The 19,390-nt window shown below is 36.8% G+C and overlaps 1 pseudogene; it reads right to left on the reverse strand.

Moving 5' to 3' along the window:
- The window catches only part of LOC120182470, a 46,419-nt pseudogene extending 32,330 nt beyond the window's left edge, over positions 1 to 14,089 (reverse strand).
- Positions 14,090 to 19,390: the final 5,301 nt, after the last annotated feature.

Raw genomic sequence — 19,390 nt, forward strand, 5'->3', positions numbered from 1 at the left:
AATACGATTTAGGCGTTTTTACTACACCCTATTACATGCCAACTAAAATATAACAAAAGTAGACATATATGTCATACGGTTACTGATGAGGTGACTTTGACTAGATGTCCAAAGATCTCCTTACTCAGTTGTATTCAACCTACGCGTGAAATAAACACCCGTTAAATAATACATAGTGAGGCATAATTAATCACAAGTAAAGTTCTAAACACAAGTTATTTTATTGTACTTCACGTTCCAAGGAATCTTTAAATTCAATAGGTAATTATATAATTTGCATCACTGATCCTATTAACCTCATTTATCAACAATTACTAGCATCTATAAATTAAATAGGAAATTCATACAATTAGTATGATTTCCTTATCATTTTAGCACACGAAGTTCCCTATCTGGAAATTCATACACTTAGTATGATTTTCTTATCTTTTTAGCACACGAAGTGCCCTATCTGGAAATTCATACACTTAGTATGATTTCTTTATCTTTTTAGCACACGAAGTGCCCTATCTGGAAATTCATAAACTTAGTATGATTTCCTTATCTTTTTAGCACACAAAGTGCCTTATCTGGACATAACCCATACCATAACTCCAATTCTTAATACTTAATATTATCATTAATTGATTTCTTTCATTATTCTCTAACTACTTTGCATATAACCCAAACTTTTACTCATTCCTTAATCCTTGTTCGAATCATAATACACATATCCCCTTTTTATTATCTTAAACTTTTCTGTCAATCTATAACTTCCGTCAACATACAAATCCTTTAACTCTAATACTCTCACTATTACATTACTTTTCTATTCATCCCAGTTCTTTCAATCCAGAGCCTAAACTTTTTTCAAACTCTTCATATATATTCTTTCCAGTCAAAATAACTCATACTCCATTTACTCAACTTATCAAACCTTTATTCTTACTTAACATAATACAATTTCCTTGATTTCAAATTCAAACATTCCATCTACCTTTGTCTTATAAACTGATCATTGATGTATACATTCTTAAAATCTTCCAAAACAATGTCCCCATCACTTGCTCATTCAATATTTTCCTGATAACATCCATACTCTATTCTATATTTTGTCAGTATAGAAAATGAACTACTCTACCTTAGAACAATGGAGATTCCCCTAACACTATAATTTCCAATCCATCTTATATAATTAGCTTTACCATTTTACTCCATAATCAACATTTACATGATAGCGATTTAACCTATCCATTCCCTAAATCCGAATGGAACACCCTCGACATATCTTACTTATCCAAGCACTATGCCCTATTAGAGTTGTCACCATCACATCATTACTATTAGCTTTTAATTGTATTCCAAATTCTCTCATCAATTACTACTAATATATGAGTATTTAAACCTCATCTCAATCAACGCCATAATATCTTTATAATATAATAGAAAAGTACATGCGATTATTTCTGGATCATCTTCAACTTTTGTGGTCTTGAGATTAAACACTCGAGCAGTAGAGCGTACTTCCTGTTAAGTAGAGGATTCTGGTTGACTTCTTCCTCTACCTCTTCCTCTACCTCTTTGAGAAACCGAAGCAGATCACTTCGACTGTACAGGCTCTACTGTCCCCAACAGACAATCTCTCATAAAATGTTCTATTTCCCCACAACGGAAACAGGCTTCAGATTCAACTCTACATGTCCCACCATGATATATTCCACAAGTCTGACAGTGTCTCTGTTGTGTTCTTCCATCACCAGACCCTACTGATTGAGTTTGTCTAGCTCTCATTTGATTTGATCCTCTAGCAGAGGATGCCACCGTCTTTGAACTTGCCTGAGACCGAAAACCAGAATCTCTACCTCTCTTAGGTGGTGTATGACTTGATGAAGTTTCGGTTCTTTTTTACGGTTGGGCTCTTTTCTCCCCAAACCGCTTATTCTAAGCTCTCTCTAGAGATTTTGCATGGTTTACCACCTCTTGAATCAAGAACAAGTTCAACACGATTAACATTTCCTTCAACCTTAGGCGCAAGCCCTCCACAAACCATTCGCATGCATCCTTCTCTATTGGAATCAACTCGGCCGCAAAATGACTTAACATGTTAAACTCGCACTCGTATTCATACACAGTGTGATTCATTTGCTTCAAATTTAGAAATTTTTGCTTCATTTTCTTAATAAACTGATTTCCTATGTACTTGTGCTTAAAATCTTCAAGAAATGAGATCATGTCACTTGATCACTGGTCATCCTCATATTAACATTTGTCCACCAGATTCTCGCTTGCCCACGAAGCATAGAGACTACTCCATCTAGCTTTTCCACACCAGAACAGTGGAATCCCTCTAACATAATCCTTACATAGTTGAGCCAAAGGTCCACAATAACAGGACCTTCTTCAGTTTCTCCCTTGAACTCAGGAGCTTCTAATCATTTTAAATCCTTAGCTACATTCATCCTCTGAGTTAAGGAGGCAGGAGATTGGAAACGCGTTAATATAGTGTCCAACGTCCTGAAAAAGAAGTCTTGGTCTTGTACATGCTCTCCAGAAGGTGTCTTTCCTTCACCTTGCCTAGCCAGGGCAGGTGAATTACTGCTCTCAGCTAATCTATCATCTACCACTTCACTGCGGGAGCTATCTTCTCCGGACATATAATAAGATATAACCAATATTTCTATTAGCAAAACATCATACTATTTACTCTTATCAGATCATAAGTTCTTACTACTATGTTGGCATGTACACTTGATGAGTGTTCAGAATCGTTAATATATGTTCGTTATTTCTTCGATTTTGTGAAGTTATTGCTGCTGATTTGGTTGTGTTATGTCTATTTTCGTGCAGGTCCTTACTTTCCAGAATTGGTGATAAAACGGGCGAATTCTGCATTTTTTTTATTATTTGGTCACGGCTGGAGACATGGGCACGACTCTGGGCACGACGCGGTCTGACATGGCAGTTTCTAGAAGGTCCAGTAAGCGACGGTTTCTAAGAGACTTCGTCTGCACACCTTCTGGAGGATTGACGAGCAGAGTTGCATTAGGAGACTAGTTTAAGTTTGAATTTAAATTTAAAAACAATTATCTTTTGTATTATTTTATTATTTTCTTTGTTTATCCTTTAGGCTTTGAGAGGCTATAAATACCCACTTGGGGTAAGCCTAAACTCATCATTCAGAATACATTCTTCTTTTCTCTCTAGTTTTTTTAAAAGTTTTCTCTTTCTCTTTTCCTTTTCAAGTTCTTTTTATTTTTCTTTATTTTCAAGTTTTATTTTTATGCTAAGTATGACTTTTGTCATGCTTAGCTAAACTTTTCATAAGCCGAGAGCTGTCGCGATGATTCAATTCCAACGGGAGAATTGAAACGGTCCCTTAATATCTTCGGAATCTCTCTCTCAATCTCTGCGCTTATTTTTCAAAATCAAAACAGTTTTCAAAATCGAAGATTGACTTTGGTCAAGAAGTTGTTGCGATTAAACGTGTGGGAGGAAGATTCGGCTTATAGAAAGCAATTCGAATTCCTGGGAACAAACTTGGTGAGATAGCTTCGCCAAGAGGGAATTGAGATCGAAATTGACGGTTATAGAAACAACAATCCGAGTCGGTCGCCACGAACTTAAACGGTATTTGATCTACGACAATAGATGTTGTTAGAATCAACTACCGAAGCCGGAATCAAAGATTGCCTTGGGTATTCGGTATACAAGATAGAGTCACAAGGATAGCCCTTGTAGACAAAGTAACCGACGTGAATCCCGAAGAGAAAATCTTATTCGATGATCTAAAGGAAATTGAATCAAAGCGAAGCTTGAGGCTACTTTTACCGTATTTATTCACAATCTTCATCTTCTTATTTTTACTTTAATTACTTTTATTTAATCACTTTATTATCTTTTACTAAAATCCCCCTATTTTTACTGTTTCACGCCTGGCATAAATAATTCAGACAGAAATTTATAATTTTCTAAGTCCCTGTGGATTCGACCCTACTTCTCTACGCTACGAATTTTTCCTTTAATTATTATCCGAGAAGAAGGAATTTATTTTGACATCAAAACGACAGTTGTCAAATTGGCGCCGTTGCCGGGGTCTTCACCAAAGTTACTAATTTTTGTTTATTTTTTATTTATGACCAGGACTAATCCGGGCACATTAGTGGATTACAACCCGGAGATCGAAGCTGAAGCTAGGAGACTCCACGCACAGACACTTCGGGAAAGAATGAGACAACAATTAGATCCATAAGAAAGATCAAATTCAGGTAATACAAATCCGATGGCCGAACCTACTATTCGGGAGTTAGCCGCGGCACCCACTGAACAATGACATATGTGCATTAATTTTCCCCAAGGCGAAACTCTATACCAGTTGAAAACTGGCCTTATTCATCTCCTCCCTACATTCCGCGGATTGCCAAACGAGGATCCACACAAACATCTCAAAGAATTTCACATGGTCTGCTCTAGCATGACACCACAGGGAGTAACCAAGGACTAAATAAAACTTAGAGCTTTCCCTTTTTCCTTAGCCGACTCGGCTAAAGAGTGGTTATTTTATCTTCCTCCTAATTCTGTTACTACATGGGCTAATATGACTCGTCTTTTTCTTGACAGGTTTTTCCCTGCAGCAAAAGTAAGTGAACTACGAAGGAGAATACTTGGAATCAAGCAACTTGATGGAGAGTCGCTCTACGACTACTGGGAGCGGTTTAAGAAGTTGTGTTCTAGTTGCCCACAACATGGGATAACCGAACAAACACTCATTCAATACTTCTATGAAGGATTATCTCCCCTGAAAATGAAGATGATCGATGCTGCTAGCGGTGGAGCCTTGGTGAATATGACTCCTACCGAGGCTAGAGACTTAATATCGACGATGGCTGCAAATTCCCAACAGTTTCGCGCAAATAATGAACCTTCTCGAAGGGTTCATGAGATAAGTTCATCTTCCTTGGAAAGTAAAATAGATAAGTTAACTGAAGTCGTAAACTCTCTTGTTGCAAGAAAGACAGGACAAAACCGATTATGTGGAATATGTGCACTACCTGATCATCCAATAGACGGTTGTCCACTGATTCAAGACGATACAACAGCTCAAGTCAACGTAGTCGGAAACTTCCCGGGACCTCCCCAAAAAGCTTATAATCCTTACGGTAATACATACAACCCAGCATGGAGGGATCGCCCAAACTTCAGTTATGCACAGAACCCCGGACCGAATCAAGGCTATCAAGCGAGACCTTCACCACAACAACAGCCGCAGAAGACATCACTAGAATCGATTGTCGAAAGGTTAGCACTATCCCAGGAGAAATTCCATACCTGAACTGAAGCCCACTTCCAAGAGATGGACAAGCAATTGAGCCAACTGGCTCAAATCGTTGGGAGATTAGAGTCACAAGGTAAACCTCCGTCTCAAACTGAAGTGAATCCGAGGGAAAACGTTAGCGCCATCACCCTTCGGAGTGGTACAGTAGTAGCGCCACCTATCCCATCAGACCAAGCAGTCCAAAAAGAAAAAAAGACCAATGACGCAGGATCCCAGAATAAGAATGAAGAAGAACAATTGGACGATCCGAAGCCATCTCCCTACGACGTGCCACCACCTTTTCCATCAAGGTTAGTTAAAAAGGATAAAAAAGCTGAGGAAAAGGAAATATTAGACGTACTTTGGAAGGTGGAAGTTAACATACCTCTCCTCGAAGTTATCCGAAAAGTTCCAAGGTATTGTCGATTTCTGAAGGATCTCTGTATGACTAAAAGGAAGCTTATCGGGGTCGAGAAAGTGGATTTAGGCGCGAACGTCTCAGCAGTTTTCCAACGACCGCTTCCACCGAAGTATAAAGACCAAGGTATGTTTTCAATACCTTGTAAAATTGGTGAGGTTAAGATCAAGCGAGCTATGTGCGATCTAGGTGCCTCTATCAATGTAATGCCCCTCTCCGTCTATAATTAAATTTCCACCAAGCCTTTGAAAGAGACGAGAGTTACACTTCAGCTAGCCGACAAATCAATTATTTATCCTGAAGGACTCATAGAAAATGTTCTAGTGGAGGTAGAAAACTTAATTTTCCCTGCTGATTTTTATGTGATTGATATGGAAAATGATCGTAGCAACATTGGTTCTGAAATCCTCCTCGGTCGTCCTTTTCTGAGCACGGCAAATGCAAAAATTGATGTTCGAAGCGGTATTCTTACTATGGAGTTTGACGGTGAGATCTTAATTTGATGTTTATAAAGCAATGAGATATCCGGATAACATTCATAGTATTAATTTTGTTGGCATTTTTGAACTTGTTGATGATGAATCTAACTTTGTTGATGATTTATGCAAGGAATCGGATGATAAAAAAGACGACACAAGGGAGTTGAAAAATATTCAGTTGTTGATTCAAATTTGATCTCAACTCCTTTAAAAACTAAAGATTTACATTCCTTTTTGCAGGCATAAAAATTAAGTCGAAATCATCAAGGAGTCGTTTGAAGAAATCATTTTCTGGTAAAAAAGATGTTTTGACGGCCATTCTTCTGGACAAGATTTTAAAATTGGGAAATATCCGAAGAAATCTTTGTGAGAATTTTCAAATTTCTCATAAGGAATTTCTTAGTTGGAAAAGGCGAATGAAGTGGAAGTGTCTGTCACGGAACCTGTAGACTGAATCAGGTCGTCGAGCTAATGACGTTAAACAAAAGCGCTTCATGGGAGGCAACCCATTGTTTTCAATTCCGCTATATTTTTACTTTTTATTTTTATTCATTCAAGCATGCTTAATTTAATTTTTATTTTTATTTTGCAGGAACCGAATATTTTTTCAAACTTAAACGGCGAGAAATTATGGAATTATGATTCGAACAGTGTTAATTTCAGAGTCCATTGAGCAGTACACGATCGAATTGAGCAGAAAAAAAGAGCCTCAAGTCGTGCGCACCGTTTAACTAAACGGTGCACGTTAGCAAAACCCATAGAGGGGCCGGCGCACGTTAGCAAACCCCATTTTTTTTCTTTCCCCCTTTTTGTTATCTTCTGTTGCCCACCTTATCCCCTTCCCTCTTTTATCTTACTTTGACCATGGACCCCACCTTATCGTTTTCAATCACCTTTTCAATTTTTAAGTATACCTTTTTCTAAATTACAGAAAAACCAAAAGTCCTCATTTACTCCCAACTCTACAACCCACGGCAAGAACCAATTTTAAACCAAATTCAACCAAAATTCCAACCATCTTCATCTTCTCAAACCCGATCGCTCATTCCCCAAAAAACACGAGACCATCATCCTTTCTTCCTCTCCTCACCGTCGCCCTTGCTAACGTGTTTTCAACCTCTCCACTCACAATGGTACGCACAATCGGGGGATGTAGATGTTGGTTTTCCACCGACAACATGATGTTTCCAGTACCTCCCACCATGGCCGCGGTCGACATTAAATCCGGGGAGTTCTCTGTTCTTTCTCTTGCACTTTAATTTTTTTCGTTTTGAGGCAAAACGCTTTAAGTGAGGGGGAGTAGAGTGTCGGTTGTATTTCCCTTTGTTTATTTTTATGCTTTGAATATAGTATGTGTTAGTTGAATTGGTCAGAAATTTCATTGATTGTCTTTGTCTTGGTGAAAATTTTTGGAATGCTATGCTTGTTTGGGAACACATGATTATTTAGGTTATGATATTCTTGATAATGGATAGCATGGATTGTGATAAGTTGGTATTTCTGTGATATTCCATGATTTTTTTTGTTGAAATGTGATTAGCTCAATACATGAAAACAATTTGGTGAGATTTGAGCCTTTACGAGCATATCATTTTCGCTCTCATTTTGTTTGATTGAGTGTGTCGAATTTGACATTGGCATTCTAGAACCTGCATGTTAAATACTGTCGAGATTACACATGAACATGATGCTTAGAAATGATTTGGGCACCTTAGGATTAACCATTCTGTTTCCCCACTAAATAGCCTACCCATGCATATTTTCCCTTAGTTAACCACTTTTGAGCCTATTTCCATTTCTTTGTTTCCACCATATTCATAAACCCGAGCCTTTTTATTTTATCCCTCTTTTCTACCTTTTTCAGGGCAAGTGAATAATTTTACCATTGTATTCTCCATCACAAAAAAAATGTTGAAAAAAAAATAGCAGTTCGAAAAAGAAAAAAAACTGTTCGAAAAAAAAAGACATGAAAGAAAAAATGGAAAACAAAACAACAAAAGTGTGAAAAAGAAAAAAAATGCATTTCGACGAGAAAATTGTTGTTTGATATGTCGTCTTTTTATCTTGTTGTGCTTAATGTTTTGATGGAGTTGAGATTATTATTTGTTAGTTCCTTGCCTTGAATTTTAGCCATATATTTAGCCTTTTCCCCACCTTTACCTAAGCCACGTTACAACCAATAAAAGACCCTTTGATTTATGCATCTTGTTCTTATTAGTAGTGGAGATTTGATTTACTTGCAGGCTTATGGTAATATCGTGTCGATTCTGACATTGAGCGTTTCTTTACCCCAAACACATTGAGTGATTTGAGTGAATCCCGGTAAGGTATTGAGTTATGAGCATTGAGATTTATGAATGAATGGATATTACAATTGCACTTGACTTGTTTCAATTGGTGATGTTCAGTTGATTGATTTCTTGACTTCAATAGTTATTGTGGTCTCTACCTTGCTTCCTTGAATATGAAACTTGAAAAAGAACGTTTAATGAAGTTTTTGACTGATTTGGTTAATCATACTTGAGGACAAGCATGAGATAAGTGAGGGGGAATTTGATGAGTGTTCAGAATCGTTAATATCTATTCGTTATTTCTTCGATTTTGTGAAGTTATTGCTGCTGATTTGGTTGTGTTATGTCTATTTTCGTGCAGGTCCTTACTTTCCAGAATTGGTGATAAAACAGGGGAATTCTGCATTTTTTTTATTATTTGGTCACGGCTGGAGACATGGGCACGACTCTGGGTACGACGCGTCTGACATGGCAGTTTCTAGAAGGTCCAGTCAGCGGCGGTTTCTAGGAGACTTCGTCTGCACGCCTTCTGGAAGATTGACGAGCAGAGTTGCATTAGGAGACTAGTTTAAGTTTGAATTTAAATTTAAAAACAATTATCTTTTGTATTATTTTATTATTTTCTTTGTTTATCCTTTAGGCTTTGAGAGGCTATAAATACCCACTTGGGGTAAGCCTAAACTCATCATTCAGAATACATTCTTCTTTTCTCTCTAGTTTTTATAAAAGTTTTCTCTTTTCCTTTTCAAGTTCTTTTTATTTTTCTTTATTTTCAAGTTTTATTTTTATGCTAAGTATGACTTTTGTCATGCTTAGCTAAACTTTTCATAAGCCGAGAGCTGTCGCGATGATTCAATTCCAACGGGAGAATTGAAACGGTCCCTTAATATCTTCGGAATCTTTCTCTCAATCTCTGCGCTTATTTTTCAAAATCAAAACAGTTTTCAAAATCGAAGATTGACTTTGGTCAAGAAGTTGTTGCGATTAAACGTGTGGGAGGAAGATTCGGCTTATAGAAAGCAATTCGACTTCCTGGGAACACACTTGGCGAGATAGCTTCGCCAAGAGGGAATTGAGATCGGAATTGACGGTTATAGAACAACAATCCGAGTCGGTCGCCACGAACTTAAACGGTATTTGATCTACGACAATAGATGTTGTTAGAATCAACTACCGAAGCCGGAATCAAAGATTGCCTTGGGTATTCGGTATACAAGATAAAGTCACAAGGATAGCCCTTGTAGACAAAGTAACCGACGTGAATCCCGAAGAGAAAATCTTATTCGATGATCTAAAGGAAATTGAATCAAAGCGAAGCTTGAGGCTACTTTTACCGTATTTATTCACAATCTTCATCTTCTTATTTTTACTTTAATTACTTTTATTTAATCACTTTATTATCTTTTACTAAAATCCTCCCATTTTTACTGTTTCACTCCTGGCATAAATAATTCAGACAGAAATTTATAATTTTCTAAGTCCCTGTGGATTCGACCCTACTTCTCTACGCTACGAATTTTCCTTTAATTATTATCCGAGAAGAAGGAATTTATTTTGACATCAAAACGACAGTTGTCAACACTTTTTAAGACACTCTGGACTCCGATTTATGCCAAGAATCGACTAAACATTAGCTCTAATACCATTAAATGTAACACCCCCAACCCGTATCTGACCCAGATACAAATCCGAGGTGTCACATTGAATTTTCAAACATGTACATTTATAAAAACTATGAAAAGTTTAAGCTTTTATTAACATAAAACTTGTAAATACATACTGAAGTTTAAACTATTACAAAATTGGTAAGAGCATGTGTACTTTACGACTCTATTTGCATGCCAACATATCTGTTACATAGCCCTAAACATATTGTGTAAAGTACTTATGATCTGATCATCACGCGGAGATAAGCTGCTCTACTGCTCCTATAACTGATCTTCTTATTTTCCAGTACCTACGTGTAAATCACTTACACGCTAAGTCATAGACTTAGTGAGACATAAACATATAATAAAGAATTTCTATAAATATGAACAAGAAATCTACTATCCAAATGCAATTATACCTTTCATATCATAATTTATCATATCATATATGAAACAATGTAAATAATAATACTGTATTAAAATAAAATCATATACATACTCTTTATGTCCTTTATAAGCCCATGGACATTATTGAGAACTCAAGGTATACAAGTACTATGAGGTTGTGCACACATATACTGGCACCACAGCTCGTATAAAATCTACTAAGTGGCATATGAAATTTGTGTCCCGAAGGACCTACCCATATGTTCCGAAGAACATAGGTAACCTGTCCATATGTCTCGAGGGACATAGGTAAAATGTCCATATGTCTCGAAAGACATAGGTAACCCTCGACTCTTGGCATGCCAACTATACCTCTAGCTCTCGTTTCATATAACATGGGCATTCTTTTTCATATAATTTCCTATATTCATATATACATATGGTTCACTTTCATATATTACATATCATATCTCATAGGGTTCAATATCATTAAAATTACTTCACTTTTTCATTTTATTACACAGGCAAATAATCTTATATGTACTATCAATAACATATAACTTACGTATATACTCAAGTGTATTATTTAAGGTAATTTGCATATAAACACTTCAATCAAATAGCATATAACAGATCATATAAACATATATATACTCATGCATGTATATGTACATAGTAAATATCTCATATGCATGTTCATAATTACCTTACCATGAAGACTAATATAGGAAATAGACTTATCACAAGTCTTATTTCCATTGGATTAGATCTATATTATGTACTCACCTATAACACCTTGCCTTTCCATTGATTGCTCTTACTTGTAAATGGTTCCGAAATTCATGTAGGCTCAGTATCTACATAAATATAATTTCCAAGACATTATCAGAAACCTAAACATATAATTCAATTCTAATAACTTAAACTACTTAAGGATCAAAATTCACATTTTCCCCTAAAGAGGTATCGATACCCCTAAGTACGGTACTGATACTTCCCTTCAGAAGGGTATCGATACACTACTAGGGTATCGGTACCCAAATTAAATTCAATATTTACAGGTATCGATACATGCCTAATGGTATCGGTACCTCTTGAAGATGTTCATCAAAATTGGTCTTAGGGTATCGGTACCCATTCCTAGGTTATCGATAACCCTTGCCCAAAATAGCCTATTTTAACCCAAAAATTATCAACACTTCACCAAATTTCATTTATAAAGCTCTTGTTATGCTACCAAACTCAACTGTAAACACTTTAACTAACTTCTATCATTCCAACACCTTATTATCTTCCATATATCCCCTAAATTATTAAAACTAATAATCTCACTAAATTTTCCATGTAATCCAAACTTTGTTCTAACACTTATAACTTCTTATTCACATCTATGACAAGTCAAATTCAGCTCCTAAATTCATTTAAACCTTCTTATTCAAATTTTCACTTATTAATTTCTTTCCTTTAATCTTCCATAACTTACAACGCTTTGTGTTTCTAGATCCCTTATCATCCCCACCATTTATCCTAAGGCTTCATTAACCAAAACCTCTCTTCAATCTTAAGGATTAACCATGGAAAAGCAAACTCACCTTAGCTTATGTGCTTCACGTTTGGAGAAGAAGAGAATAGAAGAAGAGTTGCCTGGAAACTTGGTTTCCCAAACATATGCTCCACGTGGGTATTAAAATATCCACAACCCATTTTTTTATAATTATTTTCCTTGTTTAAAGACCCATTTTCCCCTTAACTTCTCCTTCATTTGCTAACTCATCCTACAGAAAATAGTTCAATTAAATCCTTGAACTTTTTAATTTATCTCATTTGGCCACTGCATTTTAAAATCTCTCAATTTGGTCACTAACTTGATATTGAGGATGTTACAAATCTCCCATCCTTTAAGAAAATTCGTCCTCGAATTTTCACCACACTAATAGATAAAGATACTATCTACACATTTCCTATTCATATTCACATATTAACTCTTCAATTTACTGTTTCCTCTCTCAATCCTTCATATACATCCAATCTTTAAAAATCCATATACTGTCAGTTATTATATAACCCATACCATAACTCCAATTCTTAATACTTAATATTATCATTAATTGATTTATTTCATTATTCTCTAACTACTTTGCACATAACCCAAACTTTTACTCATTCCTTAATCCTTGTTCGAATCATTATACATATATCCCCTTTTTATTATCTTAAACTTTTCTGTCAATCTATAACTTCCGTCAACATATAAATCCTTTAACTCTAATACTCTCACTATTACATTACTTTATTATTCAATCCAGTTCTTTCAATCTAGAGCCTAAACTTTTTTCAAACTCTTCATATATATTATTTCCAGTCAAAATAACTCATCCTTCATTTACTCAACTTATCAAACCTTTATTCTTACTTATACATAATACAATTTCCTTGATTTGAAATTCAAACATTCCATCTACCTTTGTCTTTTAAATTGAGCACTGATGTATACATTCTTAAACTCTTCCAAAACAATGTCCCCATCACTTGTTCTTTCAATATTTTCCTGATAACATCCGTACTCTATTCTCTATTTTGTTAGTATAGCAAATGAACTACTCTACCTTAGAACGATGGAGATTCCCCTAACACTATAATTTCCAATCCATCAGACATAATTAGCTTTACCATTTCACTCCACAATCAACATTTACATGATAGTGATTTAACCCATCCATTCCCTAAATCCGAATGGAACACCCTCAACATATCTTATTTACCCAAGCACTATGCCCTATTAGAGTTGTCACCATCACTTCATTACAATTAGCTTTTAATTGTATTCCAAATTCTCTCATCAATTACTACTAATATATGAGTATTTAAATCCCATCTTAATAAACACCATAACATCTTTATAATATAATATAAAAGTACCTGCGATTATTTTTGGATTTCGTGGTCTTGAGATTATACACTCGAGCAGTAGAGCTTATTTCCTGTTGAGTAGAGGATTCTGGTTAACTTCTTCCTCTACCTCTTCCTCTTTGAGACACCGAAGTAAATCACTTCGACTGTACAGGCTCTACTGTCCTCAACGGACAATCTCTCATAAAATGTTATGTTTCCCTATATTGGAAACAGGCTCCAGATTCAACTCTACATGTCCCACCATGATATCTTCCATAAGTCTGATAGTGTCTCTGTTGTGCTCTTCCATCACCAGACCCTATTGATTTAGTCTGTCTAGCTCTCATTTGATTTGATCCTCTAGCGGAGGATGCCACCACCTCTGAACATGCCTGAGACTGAAAACCAGAATCTCTACCTCTCTTAGGTGGTGTATGACTTGATGAAGTTCCGGTTCTTTTTTACGGTTGGGCTCTTTTCTCCCCAAACCGTTCATTATGAGCTCTCTCTAGTGCTTTTGCATGGTTTACCATCTCTTGAAACAAGGACAAGTTTAGCACGATTAACATTTCCTTCAACCTCGGGCACAAGCCCTCCATAAACCATTCGCATGCATCATTCTCTATTGGAATCAACTCGGCCACAAAATGAGACCATGTCACTTGATCACTGGTCATCCTCATATTAACTTTCATCCACCAGATTCTCGCTTACCCACGAATCAAGGAGACTACTCCCTCTTACTTCTCCACATCAGAACAGTGGAGTCCCTCTAACAAAATCCTTACATCATTGAGCCAAAGGTCCACAGTAACAGGACCTTCTTCAACTTCTCCATTGAACTCAGGAGCTCCTAATCCTTTTAATTCCTTAGCTACATTCATCCTCTGAGTTAAGGAGGAAGGAGATTGGAAACACGTCAATATAGTGTCCAACGTCCTAAAAAAGACGTCTTGTTCTTTTACATGCACTCCAGAAGGTGCTTGTCCTTCACCTTGCCTGGCCAGGGCAGGTGAATTACTATTCTCAGATAATCTATCATATTAACGTGTTGTAGTTGGGTTTGTGTCTGGGTCACCCGAGTGGGTTAATAGTTGGATGGGATTTGATAGGTAGTTGGTGTTGTTGGGCCTCAGTTTGTAATCTGCAAAAATTGGTAATAATAATAATAAATAAATATTTTTTAAAATAATTTTTTATAGACCCGGACAAAAACATGTTCCTACACATGATATAACAACTCACGATGAAGAGGTTCTTGCCTCATTACAGACCTATGTCATGAACCAGGAACAATGAAGCACAAATACCCAACTCACCCTCTAGGACATGGCCAATCAATTAAACGTTATCTTGACACAGTTTGGAATTTTGGCGACTACATCCGGTAAGGAAAAGGTCTGCACCAATTCGAATGATGTTTTTCCCTTTGCTCCAAAGCCACTTCAACTGGAACTTCCTTTGTTTATTGGGAAAGATCAAGAAGAATTGTTAGTATCAGCCCATGATTTCTTTGAGTTCTATGGCACGAAAGACCATCACCGCATCACCATTGCTTCTTTCCGAATGGATGGCACAGCGAAGAAATGGTTCCGGTGGATGCAATGTCAGTGGCAGCTGGCCGGGAGGAACCACTTGGTTGACTCGATTCGAAATCAATTCACTGTCCTGGAAATTAAATCACCGCGGAACAATTATCCAAACTAACTCAAACAACGATAGTGGATGATTATTAATCTCTATTCGAGGATTTGGCCTTGCGTACTCATAATTTATCCGATGAGTTTTCAACTGACTGCTTTATTTCAGGATTGCTAGAAAATATCAAGAATGAGGTGTTCAGTCATCGTCTTTCATCTATGATTGAGGTTCAGGCACTAGCTTGTTTTTAAGAACCTCGTTTACACGATCAATAGAAATTGGGTTGGGCCTCCTCCAACAACCTTCCACCATTATTACCCACTCTCAATCTGGTTATTACTAGGCCTAAGTTTTAAATGGGCTACCCCTCCATTGGATCAACCTAATCCGACAATTTTCTCTATTTTAACCTCTCATCCTATTTCATCGGTTGAGGCTCAAGCATGCCATGAAAAAAGGGTTGTGTTATTACTATAATGCCAAGTATATGCTTGGGCTTAAATGCAAAGACCCTCAACTATTTCTTTTGGATTATGAAGGCACAATTGATGTTCTAGCACTACCACAATCACTATCGATTATGGTTTCCTCGAACGGAGATGACATCAACGAATCTGGGTATGATCAATCCTTGGTTTTCTTTAATACCATACGGGTTGCGGGGGACATTTCTGGTCATCAGGTTCGAATTTTAATCGACAGAGACAATATACATAATTTTATCCAATCTCATGTGGCCAAGCATTTGGGGTTTCTAATTACACAGACTCTAAATTTAGGGTTCATGGTGTATAATAGACAAAAATTACAGAATGAGGGGTGTATCAAGGAACTGAAATTGTGACAGATTTCTATGTGCTTCCGTTGGAAAGTTCTAAATTGGTTCTTGGGGTTGCCTGGCTGGCTACCTTGGGCCCAATCAGAATGGATTTATCCAAATTGTAGTTTCAATTTCGATAGGGTACCATTGACATTCGTTGGGTGGTTGAGTTCTGGGCCTCAACAGGTTAAATTTCAATCTCATCGTCAGATAGCTAAAACAAAAGCCATGACCACATGTTATTTGTTGCATCTCCAACAAACACCCATGGTCGAACCCTCGGTTGAGTCGTCTGACATGGCAACTCTATTGGATGAGTTTGGGTCAATGTTCGTTCCCCCCTTAGGTCATTCCACCTGTTCAATAAAATGACCGTGCCATACATATCCAACCCAATACGAAGCCATTCAACGTTCACCCTTATCGTTATCTCTATTTTCAAAAAGCGAAGCTCGAACGCCAAGTTCAACGGATGTTGGATCATAACTTATTTCGCCAGAGCACTAGTACATTTTCTTCCCCGATCTTCCTCGTCAAGAAAAAGGATTGTACTTGGCGATTTTGTGTGGACTATAGAACAGTGAACATCATTACAGTCGAGGACAAATTACCTATTCCAACGACAGATGAATTGTTTGACGACTTGGGAAACTCAGTTTTTCTCAAAGCTTGATTTGCTTGCTGGCTACCACCAAATTCGAGTTCAGGCTACCGATGTTCACAAAATTGCATTTTGCACACACGAGGGCCACTACGAATTTCTCGTCATGCCCTTTGGATTGACCAATCCTCCGTTTACTTTTCAGGCTATGATGAATGATATTTTTACCCCTTTCTACGCAAATTTGTCCTGATATTTTTATATGATATACTCATTTAAAATAATTATTGGCAAGACCTTTGGAGCATGCGTTGAATATTTGGCATGCACCGAATGTAGCATGCAAATGTTGAAAGAAAGAAAAAATTAATCCACCGAATACAATTTTCAAAAAGGTAGTACACAATTGTTGAATTTGGGCAATGGTTAAATCTCAATTTTAGTCATTGTAATTTAGGGTATTTACAAATTAGTCCTTAAGCTTCAACTATAAATACCCTAGTTCATTTAGCTTCAAAATCATCCCAAATCATTCTAGCTTTCTCCCAATACTAGAGAATTTAGAGAGTTTTCTTAAGAGTTGTTCTCCTTTTTATCAAGAGATAATTATCATTATTTTCTCCTTGTTAGATCGAGAGAAGTTGTAATTCCTATTTTCTCATAGTGAAATTCTTCTACCATTGCCCGTGGTTTTTATCCTATATTATTTAGGGGTTTTTCACGTAAATTTTATTTATTCTTTATCTTCATTTTTTATTTTCTCAAATTATCAGTTGCGATTTTGCTCTATCTGATAGCCGTATTCCGCAACAATTGGTATTAGAGCCAGATTTGAGTGTGTAATATCTACGTATTTTCTTTGTGGTTGCCACCAAAAGGTGGATCCTCCAACATAAGAAAGTAAAAAGGTATTACCCATTCTTTGAAGGTTCCAGAGAACTATTCACTATAGTGAAATAGTGGGAGCTATCCGTAATAGAAGCTATGGCAATGAAATTTGATATTGAAAAATTCAATGGGAGAAATTTCTCATTGTGAAAATTGAAGATGAAGGCCATCCTGAGGAAAGACGGTTGTCTAGCAGCTATCAGTGAAAGGCCGGTAGATTTCAAAGATGACAACAAATGGATCGAAATTGACGTGAATGATATGACAAACTTTCATTTAGCATTAGCAGATAAAGTATTGTCAAGCATCTAGGAGAAGAAGACAGCTAAGGAGATAGGAGATCATCTCACAAAATTGTACGAGGCCGCATCGTTGCACAATTTTTTTTTTCCTTAAGAGCAAATTGTACACTCTCCGTTTGCCATAATCTACTTCAGTGACGGAGTACTTAAACACACTGAACACTTTTTTTTCAGCTTACATCCTTTAGATGTACAATAGGAGAACAAGAATGGGCTGAACTTCTACTTCAAAGTCTACCTGATTCGTATGATCAACTCATCATCAACTTGACAAACAATAATGTCATCAGTCTAGTCTTCGATGACGTTGTAGCTGCTATTCTACAAGAAGAAAATCGGCGAAAGAACAAGGAAGACAGACAAGTAAATCTGCAACAAGAACCGTTGACAACGATGAGAGGGAGATCAACAGAACGTGGCCAAAGTAGCAGTCACAAACATAGTAGATCGAAGTCAAGAAGAAAAAAGAATTTAAAGTGCTACAACTCTGGAAAGAAGGGTCACTTGAAGAAAGATTGTTGGAGTCTAAATAAAAACTCCAATCGACAAGGCAATACCGCAAACACTTCAGATGATGGAGATTCTCTATGTTGTAAAGCTTCAACCACCGTGGAAGGCAGAAAAAGATTTACAGATATATGGCTCATTGATTCGGGAGTAACATATCACATGACCTCAATAATAGAATGGTTCCATCATTATGAACCTGCCTCAGGAGGATCTGTGTATAGTTGCAATGATCATGCCTTAGAGATCGTTGGTGTGGGAACCATCAAAATGAAGATGTATGATGGAACAATTAAAGTTGTTCGAGATGTGCGGCACGTGAAAGGCTTGAAGAAAAATTTATTATCCTACGAATTGTTGGATAATAATGGAAGCAAGATTGAAACACGGGAAATGAATCATGAAGGTGTTTCGTGGAGCTCTTGTGGTGATGAAAGGCGAAAATATAGCAGCAAACTTGTACATACTGAAAGGAGAGACTTTGCTAGAAGCAGAAGCCTCTATTGCCTCATATAGTTTAGATTTTGCAATGCTATGGCATCAGAAACTTGGACACATGTCAAAACAAGGAATAAAGTCCTTGTGGAGAAAAAACTACTTCCAGGCTTAACAAAGGTATCACTTACTTTGTGTGGCATTGCATAACAAGTAAGGAGCACCGATTAAAATTCAACACATCAAGTTCTAGAGGCAAAAGTGTTCTAGAATTGGTTCACTTTGACGTATGGCAAGCACCAGTTACATCCCTAGGTGGAGCAAAATATTTGTCTCATTTATTGATGACTACTCAATGAGATGTTGGGTGTACCCTATTAAGAAGAAGTCAGATGTGTTTTTAACTTTCAAAAACTTGAAAGCACGGGTGGAACTTGATTATGGAAATAAGATCAAGTGTTTCAGAACAGATAATAGAGGAGAATACACAAGCGAAGAATTTGATGACTTTTGTAGGAAAGAAGGCATCAAAATACAGTTCATATTGGAAAAACTCCTCAATAAAATGGAGTGGCAGAGCGGATGAACAAAACCTTGTTAGAAAGAAAAAGAGCAATGTTGAGGGATGCAGTCCTAGAAAAATTATTCTGGGCAGAAGCAGTCAATACCACATGTTATTTGGTGAATTGAGCTCTATACACTGCAATAGAGCTGATGACACCAATGAAGATATGGAATGGTAAACCATCTGATTATTCAAACCTCTATGTATTTGGAAGTATTGTGTACG

The sequence above is a fragment of the Hibiscus syriacus genome, unplaced genomic scaffold, assembly GCF_006381635.1.
Source record: "Hibiscus syriacus cultivar Baekdansim isolate YM2019G1 unplaced genomic scaffold, ASM638163v2 tig00003721_pilon, whole genome shotgun sequence".
Lineage (NCBI taxonomy): Eukaryota > Viridiplantae > Streptophyta > Magnoliopsida > Malvales > Malvaceae > Hibiscus > Hibiscus syriacus.